Here is a 15458-nt window from a genome sequence, read left to right as displayed (position 1 = left end):
AACTTGAGGTCAACCTCTGGGTTTCTGGAGCTGGGGTTATCGAGAATCAGAAGCCAATTACACCCCAACTGAAAAGGAGATACTAACAGAATATGAGGGGGTTCATGGTGCTTCAGAAGCTGTGTGTACAGAAGCACAGCTCCTCTTGGTACCACGGCCACCTGTGTTACATTGGATGTTCAAAGGGAAAATTCCCACTCCACACCACGAGACTGATGCTACGTGGAGTAAGTGGGTAGCGTTAACTACACAGTGGACTCATATGGAAACCTAATCACCCAGGAATCCTGGAAGAGATCATGGACTGGCCAGAGGGCAGGGATTTTGGAGTACCAACAGAAGAGGTAACTCATGCTGAAGAGGCACCACCTTGTAATGAGTTGCCAGAAGACAGAAAGCAGTATGTGTTGTTCACTGACGGATCCTGTCGTGTGGTAGGGAGCCATGAGAGATGGAAAGCTGCTGTGTGGAGTCCCACATGACAAGTTGTGGAGGCCATGGAAGGGGAAGGCAAGTCGAGTCACTGTGCAGAAGCGAAAGCCATACAACTGGCCCTAGACTGCCGAAAAAGAAAAACGGGCAGTTCTCTGTATCTACACCAACTCATGGATGGTGGCAAATGCCCTGTGGGGGTGGTTGCAGCAATGGAAACAGAGCAACTACAGCACAGAGGTAAACCTATCTGGGCTGCTACCCTGTGGCAATATATTGCTGCCCGGGTAGAAAACCTGGCTGTAAAGGTCCGTCATGTCGATGCCCACATGCCCAAGAGTCGCTCTACTGAAGAACATCAGAACAACAAAGAGGTGGATCGAGCTTCAAAAATTGGTGGCTCAGGTGGAGTTGGACTGGGGACGTTAGGGGGATCTTTTTGTAGCTCAATTGGCCCATGAAATATCAGAACATCTGGGGAGGGGTGCCACATACAGAGGGTCTCATGATTGAAGGGTTGACCTGACCATTGAGGCCATCATACAGGTTACCCATGAGTGTGAAACGTGTACTGCGATCAAGAGAGCCATGAGGGAAAAATCTCCCTGGAATAGGGGGAGGTGGCTAGGGTTTCAAGATGGTGAGGCCTGGCAAATTGACTACATTGGACCACTCCCACAAACCCGCCAAAGCAAACAGTACATAGTCACCATGGTAGAAGCAACTACTGGGTGGCTGGAAACATACCCCATAAACCATGCCATGGCCTGAAACATCATCTTGGGCCTGGAAAGGTAATTGTTATGGTGTCATGGTACACCAGAGAGAATTGAGTCTGACGATGAGAGTCATTTCCGAAACAATCTTGTCACCTCCTGGCCCAAGAGGCATGGTATTGAGCAGGTGTATCACATCCCTTATTATATCCCTAGGAGCGTTTAAGGCTACCCTAGCTGAAACCAGAACATGGGGTCATATGTAATTCACCTTGGAGGGAACAAAAAAGGAGAGGGGCTGTTTGTGAGACCACTTGAAGAAGGTCCTGTAACTCAGACATATTGCTGTTAGAGCAAAGGTGGCCGTTCAGAGACCATGTTATTCAGACTGTCCACCTTGTCAGCCATGGGAGCTTGCACCGTGTGACGCATTCTGGGCAAAGAGTGGGCTCTGTGCTGCTATCTGGCCACCGGGGAAGCTCCTTCATGTGGCATCTGGACTCTTGGCCCTGAGCCGCTCCTGTTTGCTGGAACTGCTCCCCCAGCTCCAGAGAAGATGGGAGAAGATGGCAGCTGAGACTAGTGAAGTTCTCATGGCTTCTTTATTGTTTTATCCACGCAGGAATCCTTGTTCTATAAGAATATAAGATGACTGGGTGAAAGTAAATAAAAAATAAAACAATTAATAGACAGGATACCACAAATAGAATTAAATCAAAATCATGAGTTCAAGGAAATAATAATAATAACAATAAAAATAAAGGAATATCAAGCTATTGTATTAAAATATATTTTTTAAAATAACCTGTTTATCCCATTAGTATTATAAGCTCATTATCGATGGTGAAGAAGCATGTATCCAGTTTCCACAAGGCATCCTTGAGCTCCTGGTTCCTCATGCTGTAGATGACGGTTCACTGCTGGAGGCACCACCGAGTACAGAAAAGACACCACCAGGTCCAAGGATGAGGAAAAGTTGGATGGGGGTTTCAGGTAGGCAACCATGGCAGTACTGAGAGTCAGAGAGAAAATGGCCAGGTGAGGGAGGCACATGGAAAAGGCTTTGTGCTGGCCGTGCTCAGAGGGCATCCTCAGCACTGCCCTGAAGATCTGCACATAGGACACCACAATGAAAACAAAATATGCAAATGCTAAACAGAGACTAACTATAAGAACCCCAACTTCCCTGAGGTAGGCATCTGAGCAGGAGAGCTTGAGGATGTGGGGAATTTCACAGAAGAACTGGTCCACAGCATTGCCTTGGCAGAGGGGCAGGGAAAATGTATTGGCCGTGTGCAGGACAGCATGGAGAAAGCCACTGCCCCAGGCAGGTGCTGCCATCTGGGCACAAGCTCTGCTGCCCAGGAGGCTCCTGTAGCGCAGGGGCTTACAGATGGCAATGTAGCGGTCATAGGCCATGACAGTGAGAAGGCAATACTCTGCTCCAATCAAGAAAACAAAAAAGAAACCTGTGCAGCACATCCTTCATAGGAGATATCTCTGGTGTCCCAAAGGCAATTGGCCATGGCTTTGGGCAGAGTGGTGGAGATGCAACCCAGGTCAAGGAGGGCAAGGCTGAGGAGGAAGAAGTACATGGGGGTGTGGAGGTGGTGGCTGTAGGCTATAGTAGTGAGGATGAGGCCGTTGCCCAGGAGGGCAGCCAGGTAGATGCCTAGGAAGAGCCCAAAGTGCAGGAGCTGCAGCTCCCATGTGTCTGCGAATGCCAGCAGGAGGAACTTGCTCACACAGCTGCTGTTGGGCATTTCCTGCTTCATCAAGGAGACTGACAAAGTAGAAAAAAATAAATTGACTGTTAGGGAAAATTCCTGTGAGCAATACTCATTTCATTCCTCATTGAAACCTTCACATTGCCTTTCTTTTCAGGGGGACCATTGTCTCTTTCCCTAGCTCAGGCCCTGCTTTGTGCTGGCTGAGTGTCCTGTACACAGCAGCCACCTCTGCCCATCAGCCCCCTGATGGGCCACCTGTGCTCCAGAGCAGTGGCAAATGTTGTTGTTGTGGGGGCAAACCTCAGCCAGAGGTCTCATCCAGGAGGGCTGCTCTGTCCACCACCTGGTGCCCAGCTGCTGGCTGCTTGCAGCATTCAGCTGGGGGATGGCTGCACTCAGAGGTTATGCTGAAAAATCACCCATGTTGTGCTGGGAGAAAAGGGCACCAGCTCCAAGTGCAGATGGGAAAGCATCCCTTTTAGCACAGCTGTGCAGAATTCAATGGCAAGTACATGACAAGGATGCTGATTCACAAGGGCAGATCAAGGGAACTTGGATGTTGTCAAGACCTTCAGTTATCCTCTGCCAGAGCTCTGACTGCACAGGAGGCAGCTCCTGCCCTGGACAATGTGGACTTGATGACAGAGCACAGGGAGCCTCCAATATGCTCCTTGCCATTACAGAAGCTGTGCGAGGGAAGAGAGGAGACCAGGGGCTATTTCAAGGAAGGCGCCTGCACTGCAGGGCATGGCAGGGAGGGAGCAGCTCCCTTTCACTGCCTGCCCATGTCCCTGCTGCCTCCAGCTGTCCCTGCCAGCAGCTCTTTCTCTATCCCCACGCCTCCTCCCATCCAGGCTCACAGACCCCATCCCCCTCGCTGTGTGCCCAGCTCTACCCTGCAGACAGCTCCCAGGGATGGGGACAGCTCTGGGGACATCTCCCTGTCTGCAGGTCCTGAAGAACAGCTCAGAAAAACCTTGGTGTAGTCTGTAAGCAGGGAGAAGGGAAGGGATATTCTCAAGTTCATCACTAACCTGTTCATGTCTCAGTTCAGTGCAATAGGAAGCTCCATCACCTGTGCAAATCCAACCACACCATTAACACAGAGCCTGCCCCAGAATCAGAGCAGGAAAATGTAGGCAAAGACTTCAGAATGTGCCTTCTCTTTGCAGGCAGCCCCTGCCTTGTCTTCCTCTGTCCAAGCCCCTGGGCTCCCCAGGCAGTGCTGAGCCTGGTAGGCAGCAGAGGACCTGCCCCAGCACACAGCCCCTGGGGCACAGCAGGGACCCTGCTCTGCACCACAGTCCTGGCCACCCCTGCAGGTGCCCTGCAGCACCTTCTCCTCCACACTGCACAAGCCACAAGAGACATCCTGGGAGCTCCTGGCCAGGCAGAGATGTCCCGGATCCAGGAGCTCCTTCCAGGAACCTTCCCTGCACTTTCCTGCAGCCAGAGACTTACCGTGTGCAGAGCTGTGAAGGTTTCTCCCACACTGGGCTCTCCTCTGCGTGCACCCTCCAGGCTGCTTGGAATCCCTTTCTGCTTGGGTGCCTGCGCTCAGAGCCCTCAGCCCTGCTGCGCTGTGCAGAGGAGCTGCTCCTGGGCAGAGCAGTCTCTCTGCACCACGGCCCTCTTGCCAGGAGCTCTCTCTGTCCCAGGAGCCTGGCCCACCTCAGCAGCAGAGGCCCAGCCCAAGGATTGTAATCACCCCTCTGGTGGCTTTGGTGATGAGCCCACAAACCTCAGGCACTGAGAGCAAATTGAAGACATCTCTCAAGAAGTCCAAGTCAGAGGCAAGTTTCCTGGAGTGTCCCCCTGAGGGCCAGCACAGAGAACGCCTCCCTTGGAGCTCCATTGGAGCATTGGAGGCAGTGAGGACAAGTAGACAAAAGCAATGTTAAGGTGACACTGATGTGAAGACAAACTGCATGTGTTTTACCAAGCACAAGGGCCAGGCCTTGACCCCTGGACACTGGGAAGGGAGATCCTTTCCCTTCACACCTTGCTCAGGGCTCTTCCTGGGGCAGTAGGAGATGGGGATGTGCATTGCCAAGTGCAGGAGAATGGTAAGACCTCTGCCTGGTTCATGGGTAGGGAGGGGTAAGGAAGCAGTGAGGCCCTGGTGCTTTAATGATAGGCTGTCTCCCATGGGTGTCAGTGGCAGGAACAACAGCCAGAGCCATGGATGCAAAGATCATGCTCTTGTTGGGACTTTCAGCCTTGCCAAAGTCCTTGCTCCTCTCTATACCAGACTGTCCTAGGGACTCCCAGACCTGCAACTTTTTTCCTGCTGGCTGTAAACCCTTGACCGTGTGGTGCCACACCGGAACTGAGCTGAGTCTGATAACTCAGATTTTCTTGGTGGCCATGTCCCTTGTAAGGCAGTTCTGTAGGAAGCTGGCCTGGTTCCTGGTGAGCAGGCACCACTGCTCATATGGCATCCGTCGTGGTGCCCAGGCACTCCTCCTGGGCACTGCTAACTCTGCCCTGATGTGTGGGGATTTTGTTCCTTTGCTGCAGGACGAGGACTCTTCACCTTGCAAATGTCAACAGGTTTCTGTAGGCAAAATCGTGTGGTTTCTCAAGGTTCCCCTGGACTGATGCTGCATTCTGTCAGGTGTTAATGTCTGCATACGGGTGGCTGACCCTGATTATGCTGTCTCTCACAAGATAACAGCAACAGGAATTGCAAGACAGTTTGGCCAATACAGGAGTAAGTAGTTGAATGGAATTGCAGCACAGACTCAGAGAAGGGTAGGGGTTGGAAGGCTGCCCAATTCCACTCTTTCTGTTCTTCCTTCTTATGCATGCTGTTATTTTGTCTGGAACTGCATCCTATATACAAAACACAGCACCATACCAGCTAGTAGGAAGAAAATTTAATCTATCCTAGCCAAAAAGAGGACAATATCCACCCCATATTCCATACCATCTGCATCATGCTCAGCTTCAGTACTTTCCAATTCATCACCACCACCTTTTCTCTTTGGAGATACACACAGAGATATCATGCCCTTAGTCTATGGGTGTCCTGATGTTGGCTAGTATTGAGTTAATTTTCCTCCTAGTAGGTGGAATGATGCTGTGTTTGGGATTTAGCATGAGAAGAATGCTGATTACACACTGATGGTTTAGTTGTTGCCTGGCAGTGGAGGGCTGGGAGTGCCTGAGAAGCTGGGGGGGGACAGAACCAGGGCAGCTGACCCCAGGTGGCCAAAGGGATGTTCCATACTGCACAATGTCATGCTGAATAATCAATATGGGTGGCTGGCCAGGGGAGGGTGTACCACTGCTTCGGGACAGGCAGTCATCATCATGATCATCATCATCATTGTTCATATTATTTGTCTTCCCTTTCTGTCCTATTAAACTGTCTTTATTTCAACCCATGATTTTTATTTTTATTTTTTTTCCCCTCCTCATTCTCTCCTGCATCCACTGGGGGTGTAGCAGGGTGTGTGTGTGAGTGAATGGCTGTGTGGTGCTGATCTGCCTGACGGGTTAAACCACACTCTTTTTGGTGCCCAACATGGAGCACAAAGTTTGAGCCAATGACAGATCTGACCACAGCATGTTAAAAGAAAGCTATTATAAGCATTAGCTGATTTTAATAGTTGCTGATCACAAAGTTGATTTTTTATTTATTTATTTATCTCAGGTCTGTTGTGCTTGATTTCAGAATTGTGTTGTAAAGAACATTACTTACTATATGTCTCCCCTGCCATGCTGTTAATCTTTTCTGATGGCTGGTTTAAGTTTATTCTTTTGATGTACTGTGTAACACTGGCTTATGATATGATAAAATTCCTGGTCATGAAACTAATCTGGTCCTTGTACTCAGCATTGCCATTACCTCCATGCCTTGGGAACCATCTTGCAGAAACTATTAAGAATTACACTCTTGACCTTTCCTCCTCAGGAAACCAAGCCATGGGGGAGACAAGGGGAAGACGCTTTTCCCCACTGGCTCACTCTGCCTTTCTCCTTCACCTCCCCCTTCTCCTCCGGGCTAGTTACAATAGCTTTCAAATCTTTGAATATCCTTGGGATGGTCAAACCAGCATGTTCCCATTGTTATGCCTCCTGAATGTGTTTCAGCTTTTGTCTAATGTCAAAAAAAAACACTTAAGAACACCATCCAGAGATCTGTCTGGAGTCAGGAGAGTTAGGAAGTTAGGACTGGCAGGGAGTGTGGGAGGATCTGGGCAGGCACCTAGAGCAGTGGGCACCTCCACTGCTCTAGGTGCCTGAACTGAAGTTCCAAAGAACTTCACCCCAGAGAGAGCAAGTGCAGAATAAATAAATGAAAATAAATAAATAATACAAAAAAAAAAAAAAAAAAATGAAATTACTGAAAAAGTGGTGTTATCACCCTGGCATTTCCAGAGACACAAATCACTGCAACGTGCTGGGCCTTGACCTATGCTTAACAAGCCACAGTCAACACCTCTCCAACCCGTGACTTTTCCTGCAGGCACACCCCAGCCCCTGTGACAGGTCCATCAGCCAGTCCAACCCTTGCGAAGGGCCCAGCAGTCACTCCAAACCCTGCAACAGGCCCTGCAGGTGCTCCAGCTCCTGTGATGGCCCTAAATTTAAACCAACCCCTGTGATAAACCCTATAGCCACTCCAAAACCTGCAATAGGCCCTGCAGCCACTCCAACTCCTCTGAAAGGCCGTACAGCCAGAGCAACTCCTGTGTTGGGCCCTGCAGCCACTCCTGTTCCTATGATGGGGCCCATGGCTGGGCCAGAGAAGCAACCTGTGTCAGTATCGGTTGCCTCTTTATGCAAGAGAAAACAATGAGTGTGAAAGTCAGTTTTCCTTTAGAAAGGAAAGAAACTCCTACCCAGACAAGAAAGGAGGAAGAAGATGAGGCAGATTTCTTCAAAGTTGGGCCATCATGGAAGCAGGAGGACAAGGAAGAAGAGATCACATAAACATCAGAAACCAAGCGATCCCTTTCCCAGGGTAAGCTACAAGGTATGGGAAAAGATTTCAGCCATCATCTCAGTGAGCACATTGACACCTGGCTGCTCCAGTTCTCAGAGAAAGGGGCCAATAATCTGGAATTAGAGGACAAGGAAGTCTAGGGAAGGGGTGATTGACAAAGCCATTGGAAAAGGACACAAGGAACTTAAATCTTTCATTCTTGAAAGAAAGGTATCCCTTCCAGAAAGATCTAGTATGTCAACCAGGAAAGTGGACCAACATGCAGAGGGGTGTCCAGTACCTGAGGGAATTAGCCATGCTGAAGGTGATTAGTAGAAACTTAGACAACAAAAAACTATCCAAAGATCCAGATGAAGTCGAGTACACATGATCCATGTGGCAGAAGTTTGTACAGAGCGCACCATCATCATATGCCAACTCATTGGCAGTAATGACCTAGAAAGACCAAGAGGAACCCACAGTGGATGAATTGGCTAGGCAACAATGGCATTACAAAGAAAGTCTCTCTTCTTCTCTATGGGCCTGCATCTCATCCAGAGAGAAACTTTCTCACAACATGCAAGAGAATACATCTTCCTCCCCACCTGCACAAACCAATACCTCAACTATCAGGTGTAAGCATTCTTCTGCTCAAGAAAGTTGATATAGTGGGTGCATACTATGTGCCACCCTGTGGTTTGAACTGTGTGACCATGGAAAGGCCATGAGAAAATGGGATGCAAAAATCTACCTCCACCCTAGAGGCATGGATACATGAAGTGCAAGGAAAAACACTGGCAAATAGGAGTTCTGAGAAAATTGCTGCTCCAGTTTCCAGTGGGCAGTCCTCCAAACAGAGTAATGAATGCTATAAGCAGGACTAGAGAGACCCAGCCTCCAGGCAGGGGGAGGAAAGGGACAATTGGGTGTATTGGACTTTGAGGATTATTGGCCTGGCACGTCAAACCCAAGAGTTAACTGTACTGGAAGCTGAAGAGAGTCTAACTGGGAAGGAGTGTCAAAAGCAACCCATCGGGACTGGCCTGGAGGCTCTGTGCAAACCTTGACATAGACTACTTCAGGAGAGGGTACTTCAAAGATCCACAAGGGTATTGGTAGGCTTTTGGCATAGCTGCCTTGGAGATGGAGGACAGGAAACAGTTGTTTACCTGGCCCACTCTTTCACACGACCCTTCTGCTGTGGAGGTGCTGATGACCAATTAACAGCAGGTGCCAATCGCTACCACAGCAGTGCACCTGAGGCAATACTGCATTAACAGAGACTCCCTCATTCCCATGCATGAGCTGGTTTATTGACTGGAGAGCCAAGGAACGATCAGCAACACTTGCTCAAGCTTTAATAGTCTCATATGGGTAATGCAAAATTCTAATGGTGAGTGGAAAATAACGGTGGACTTCTGTGGCCTGAATGAAGTCACAGCACCGCTGAGTGCTGCTGTGCCAGGCATGCTAGAATTTCATTCAGTACAAACTGGAGTCAAAGGCAGCCAAGTGCTAGGCCACAATTAATATTGCTAATGTGTTTTTCTCCATCCCTTTGGCAGCACTGTGAAGGCCACACTTTGCTTTCACATAGAGGGTCGTCCTGTCCACCTGGAATTGACTGCCCTAGGGCTGGAAACACAGCCCTATCATTTGCCATGGGCTGATCCAGACTGCTCTAGAATAGGGGGAAGCTCCTGAACAACTGCAATACCTTGATGACATCACTACGTGGGGCAGCACAGCAGAAGCATTTGAGAACAGGAAGCAAATGTTCCAAATCCTTCTGAAAGCTTGGATTGCCCTAAACCAAAGTAAGCTCTAGGGACCTGCACAGGAGATCCTAATGCAGGCTGTCCAGGTTCAGGGGGACCCCTGCTTGGGGAAAGGTTGGGCATCGGTCAGTGTGTGATGAGCAATTGCATTGTGCATCCCTTGCTTTATACATATAATAATAATAATAATAAAAATAAAATGTGTTATTATTTATTAGTAGTATTTCATTTTCATATTCTTTTTGTTTTCATATTCATTTTATGTCCTTTCAAACTAGCTTTATTTCAACCCATTATCTTTTGGGGGGTGGGTGTGAGCTAACATCTGTGTGGTGCTGAGGTGCCTAACAGGTTAAAGCACAACATGTTTGACAACCACAGTTCAACAGCACAAATCACATCTTAAAAAATAAGTCTCTGACATCTACAGAGAGAAGCAGTCAATGATGACTGCAGTCTGCTTCAAACACCACACCCCAGGAGAGACTTAAGGAGCTATCAGCCCTGAGGCCTTGGGGACACCTTGAGGGAGCCCAATGGCAGAGAGCACACGAACAGGAGTTGGACTCGATGATCCTCATGGGTCCCTTCCAACTCGGGATACTCTCTGATTTTATGATGCCATGGTCGGGTGCTGTGCTGCTGAGCTGGGCCGGGCTCCTGGGCCCAAGGGGAGCTCCAGGCAAGCGGGCAGTGCTGCAGAGAGACAGCTCTGCCCAGCAGCAGCTCCTCTGCACAGTGCAGCAGGGCTGGGGGCTCTGACCACAGGTGGCACAGGGAGAGGACAGAAGGAGAGAAGGCTTGGAGGCAGTGAAGAGCGCAACAACAGAGGGCAGCATCTGGCAGGACAGATCTGCAGACTCTTGGCACTGGGAGGCTCTGGCAGGGGGGTAATGCTGGTGGGGTTGCCAGAGGGGTCTTCTACAACTGGCACATCCCATGGCTCATAGCATCTGTCAGGACGGGTCTGTCTGTTTCTGAAGTGCTTTAGAGAATGGCTTTTCTGAGGGGGCTTTTCAAGAGGAAGATTGAGGCTTGGTTTATCTGAAGGGGAAGGCTTTTCTCTGCAGTCTGTGCTTTCAGATTCCTGCAGTGCAGAGGAGGCTGGTTTCGTGTTAATGGGTTGTCAGGATTGTACAGGAGACTGAGACTCCTGGAGCATTGCACTGAGAAATCTGTATATCAGTGATGAAACTTGTAAAGTACCTTCCCAAACCTCATCTCATGGACTACACCAACATCATAGTGTGGTCCTCTCAGGTTTGATCCTAGCTGATCAAACTAGCTGATCTAGCTGATCGGAGCTAGAAACCCCCTGTCTTTGGGAGGGGTCTTTAGCCCAAAGCAGAGCACACAGCATTTGCAATGAGCAGGAGCTGCCTCCTATGCAGGCAGAGCTGCAGCACAGGAGGGTGTGCTGAGTGTCCCTCTGTCCCTCCCTGGCCTTGCCTCCCCTGGCAGCAGCATGCTGCCATTCCTTCTGGCTTCTGCACCTGGCCGTGCTGCTGCTGGCTGTTTCCAGGCTGGCTGTGGATGGGGGTTTCACATGCACTTGGAGTGAGACCTTGGTGTGCTTGGATGGTAGGGGGGAACAGGGACAGCGTGAAGGGTCTGGAAATGGGCACTTTGAGCCCTGATTCAGCAGTGTCCTGCTTCTTTTCAGGTGAATATGTAGTTATCCTGCAGCTCATAGACATGCCAGCAGAAGAGACCAGCCTTTTCTGACAGACTGGCTATCCCCTCTGAAGGGCACTCTGCACTCTGCACTTTGTATCTGAGGATCCACAAGATTTCACTTGGAGTGCAGAAGGAATAAATATATACAAAAATTAAATTCTCACTACCCTGCTCTGCAGATTGGTGTGTTTAGAACAGAAATGTGGATAAACACTTGATATCAAGAGTGAATTTAATCAAGAATTACCACATGCTCCGCTTTCCTTTTTGTTATAGATGAGAACTGACTACTACATTGACCACAACAAAGTCACGTTCTTTCAGGGACGCCCTCAGTCAGTGTCAGCTATAACTCATGAAAGGACCTGAGAAATGTCTGTTTGAGAGGCCGAAATTCAATTAGTTATTATCAGATAATTCTGTACTACCTTACTTTGTTTTTACTCCTTGGGCAGGATCCTATGCCCAGAACCAGCAAATGCCCAGCAACAGCTCTGTGAGTGAGTTCCTCCTGCTGGCATTTGCAGACATGCGGGAGCTCTTCCTGGCCATCTACCTGGCTGCCCTCCTGGGCAACGGCCTCATCCTCACTGCCGTAGCCTGCGACCACCACCTCCACATGCCCATGTACTTCTTCCTGCTCAACCTCGCCCTCCTCGACCTGGGCTGCATCTCCACCACTCTCCCCAAAGCCATGACCAATGCCCTCTGGAACACCAGGGCCATCTCCTGAAGGGAACGAACAACATGACTCCAGGCTGATGTGTAGCTGAATGCCAGGTAGTCATTATATCTGCCGCTGTTGTATCCCCTCGCAAAGCGGCCTCCCAAATGATAGTCCCCGCTTTTTCCCAAGTCTCTGCATCAAACACCACTGAAATCGTCAACGGGGCACCATTCTTTTGTAAAAACTTTAACAGTAGTCTCAACTTATATGAATCGTATTTCATCCCTCTTTTCTCTAACCGTTTGCGTAACAATTTGACTATCGCCTCCTCCTAGGCTGATAGATTTGCCCCCATTTTTCTTCCCGCTGACACCTGGGGATAGGCGTGGATCCAGATGGGGAAGCTGCAGTCCAGCTGTCAGCTTGATTCGTTCAGCGGGGTTCCCTTCAGACGCTATGCCTGCATTGTCTGTCCGTATCTATCCGTATCACATCGGGGTCACCATTTGAAGGGAACGAACGACATGACTCCAGGCTGGTGTGTAGCTGAAGCACTTTATTGTCTAACCCATCTACTTATATAGGCTTAGCGTATCTACATGCTTTTATCACACAACTTGGCAAGGTTTGCTCGTTAGCCGTTATTATTGTTCACAAGGCGATCGCACAGCAGCCATATCTCCTTTTCGTGTACTGATGAGCAACAGGCCAGACTGCACCTGTTGTTTTTTGATCTTCTTGTCTCCCAATTATACCTCCTTTATCTTCAGGCTACGTGACTTTTGCCTCATTCTGCATTTTCCTTTTCTCACTTCATCTCTGTGTCTAACATACTCCACATACCAATTTCCCACAACCTCCTATCAAGGATGTGCTGCACAAGTCCTCTTTTTAGCTTTCTTGTTTGGTGCGGAAAATTGCCTTCTCACTGTCATGGCCTATGACCGATACAATGCCATCTGCAAAACCCTGCACTACGGCAGCCTCCTGGGCAGCAGAGCTTGTGCCCAGATGGCAGCAGCTGCCTGGGGCAGTGGCTTTCTCCATGCTGTCCTGCACATGGCCAATACATTTTCCCTGCCCCTCTGCCAAGGCAATGCTGTGGACCAGTCCTTCTGTGAAATTCCCCACATCCTCAAGCTCTCCTGCTCAGATGCCTACCTCAGGGAAGTTGGGGCACTTGTCTTTAGTATTTCCTTATTATTTGGTTGTTTTGTTTTCATTCTGGTTTCTTATGTGCAGATCTTCAGGGCAGTGCTGAGGATGCCCTCTGAGCACAGCCGGCACAAAGCCTTTTCCACATGCCTCCCTCACCTGGCCATTGTCTCTCTGTCAGCACTGCCACAGTTGCCTACCTGAAGCCCCCCTCCATTTCTTCCCCATCCCTGGACCTGGTGGTGGCAGTTCTATACTCAGTGGTGCCTCCAGCAGTGAACCGCATCATTTACAGCATCAGGAACAAGGAGCTGAAGGATGCCTTGAGGAAACTCTGGGGTACCTATTTTTTCTGCATTAATAATGGGCCCCATATCCTAACAGATCTCCCAAGTTATCTGAAGAAAACTGTAAGGACTTTTTTTTTGTAATTTATTATTATTATTATTATTTCCTATATATTTGATGATTTGACTTAATATTATTCTCAAACTCCTGCCTGTTAATTATTTACTTATTCTCATCTAATTAACTCATGTACCTATAGAAACAGTCTTTCTGGGTGAATGAAGACAATACATAATCCAGCAGAACTTCATTGGTCTCAGCTGCCATCTCTTTGCATCTCCTCTGTAAGTTGTGGAACAGCCCCAGCATGCAGGAAGGGCCCAAGACCAAGAGCCCAGCTGCCGCATGGACAAGCAGCCCCAGTGCCAATCAGGGCTGCCCCTCACTGCCCGCTGGGCTCTGTCTCTCTGCTGCCTTCAGGCTGGGGCTGCTGCTTCCCTGGAGCCATGGCCATGGCCAACAGCAGCACGCGGCCTTTTCATTGCTGCTCTCATTTGGCTTCCACATTGTTCCCTTGTGCTCTTGCATTTCTCTTAGCCCTCAGATCTCATGTACCTTGGTGACAGTCCTAATGACTCTACAGTGGTATCTCTGCCACATCTCTGTACACCTCTACCAAAGCTGGAGTCAGAAATACACCCGAGGAGTTGCTGCCTGAACAGGCCTCTTGATTTTCTGGGTTTCACCATGGATCCACTGGTGCTGGAGCTGATGGCAAATGGCATCCTGGAGAGAAATCTGGAGCTGTTCTGTGCCTGGGCCAGGCATCTTGTGCTGGCCTGGGGAGCGAGGTTGGCCCTGCAGGGCACAGGCACTCTGTACTGGGGATCTCCCAGGCAAGAGACCAGGGCTCCTGCAGCTTCATGGACCTCCATCTCCTGAGCCATGTCTGGCCCCAGCCAGGGGTCAGCTGGACAGAACTGCCTTTGTCCCAGCACCTGCAGTGTCTTGTGAGGGGCTGGGGCTGTGGTAGCCATGCCCAGAGCCCTGCAGCAGCCTGCAGTGGGCACTGCCCTGGGGCCAGCCCAGCCTGGGCTGCTGGGCTGGGCTGGGCTGGTCTTGGGAGAGGGCAGGGAGGTGGGGAGAGGTGGGCAGGGGCTGGGCTGGGCAGTGCCCGGCAGAGGGCAACAGCATCGAAGAAATGGGGCCCAGGGCATTCATTCCCTGCAGGGCAGGGAGCTCAGCATGGCCCTTGCAGCCCCCTGCCCTGGGCCTGCCTCTCCCCTTGGCCTCGGCCCCGGCCTTGTCTCTGCTGGCAGGAGTGCTCTTGGCATGCGCTTCCTGGCCTCCCCTGGCCTGCGCACAGTTGCTGCCCACTCAGGCTGCTGGCACAAACGTGTCCTCACAAGCAGCACCACCACTTGGACTGCTTCTCCTGGCCTCCCCCACACCACTGCACTGACTCCTTGTCTCTACTGGGCCCCACATTCCACACCCAAATGTGTCCCTTGGCTGTCAGTGCCCTCTCCCCTGCCCCATGGGATGACAGAGCTATGGGTGGGACACGTTACCCTTAGGTGTTGTAGTGCTTGTTTGCTTTTTTGATGGCACTAAACATTCCTTCACCAATGGTCTAGATCCTTCTTCATTTCAGGTCACATCTCAATGTCCTTCACTCTGCTTAGAGTGTTTGCTTTATCTCAGGGAGGAACTGTATTAGGTCTCCTTGATTAGTCTGAGGCACAAAGCAATGCCTTTTGCCTTCTGCCATTACAGCACAATTCAAATATTTTTCCCTTACACTGTGCTTGATCTGACGGGTCATTTCACATTTTTCACTTTCATACCCATAGTTGGAAGGGGATGGATTCCCCAAGTGGAGCAAGTTGATGGGTTGTGTCCTAGCTATTTGAAGTTTCCTGTTCTTGAGTCTTGCAGCCTGAATTTGCTGCAGATGACCCAGGATGGTAAATAGATATTCAGCTGATGACCCAGGATGGTAAATAGATGTTCAGCTGTGTACTAGGAACAGAAGAGAATATCTTGGGTTCCCAATGGCCATTTCAACTTTGGCTCAGTCTC

General features: G+C 49.8%; 1 long non-coding RNA gene across 1 annotated transcript; it reads right to left on the bottom strand.

The window, feature by feature from the left end:
• Positions 1-683: 683 nt before the first annotated feature.
• Positions 684-6747, bottom strand: LOC118159423. The gene is made up of 3 exons (XR_004747114.1): positions 6732-6747; positions 1161-1167; positions 684-816 (listed from the first exon to the last, which is right to left on the bottom strand). It is a non-coding gene; the product is annotated as an uncharacterized LOC118159423 (long non-coding RNA).
• Between the last annotated feature and the right edge of the window lie 8711 nt (positions 6748-15458).

Source organism: Oxyura jamaicensis, unplaced genomic scaffold, assembly GCF_011077185.1.
Source record: "Oxyura jamaicensis isolate SHBP4307 breed ruddy duck unplaced genomic scaffold, BPBGC_Ojam_1.0 oxyUn_random_OJ70295, whole genome shotgun sequence".
Classification (NCBI taxonomy): Eukaryota; Metazoa; Chordata; class Aves; order Anseriformes; family Anatidae; genus Oxyura; species Oxyura jamaicensis.
This window is presented reverse-complemented; position numbering and strand designations above follow the sequence as displayed.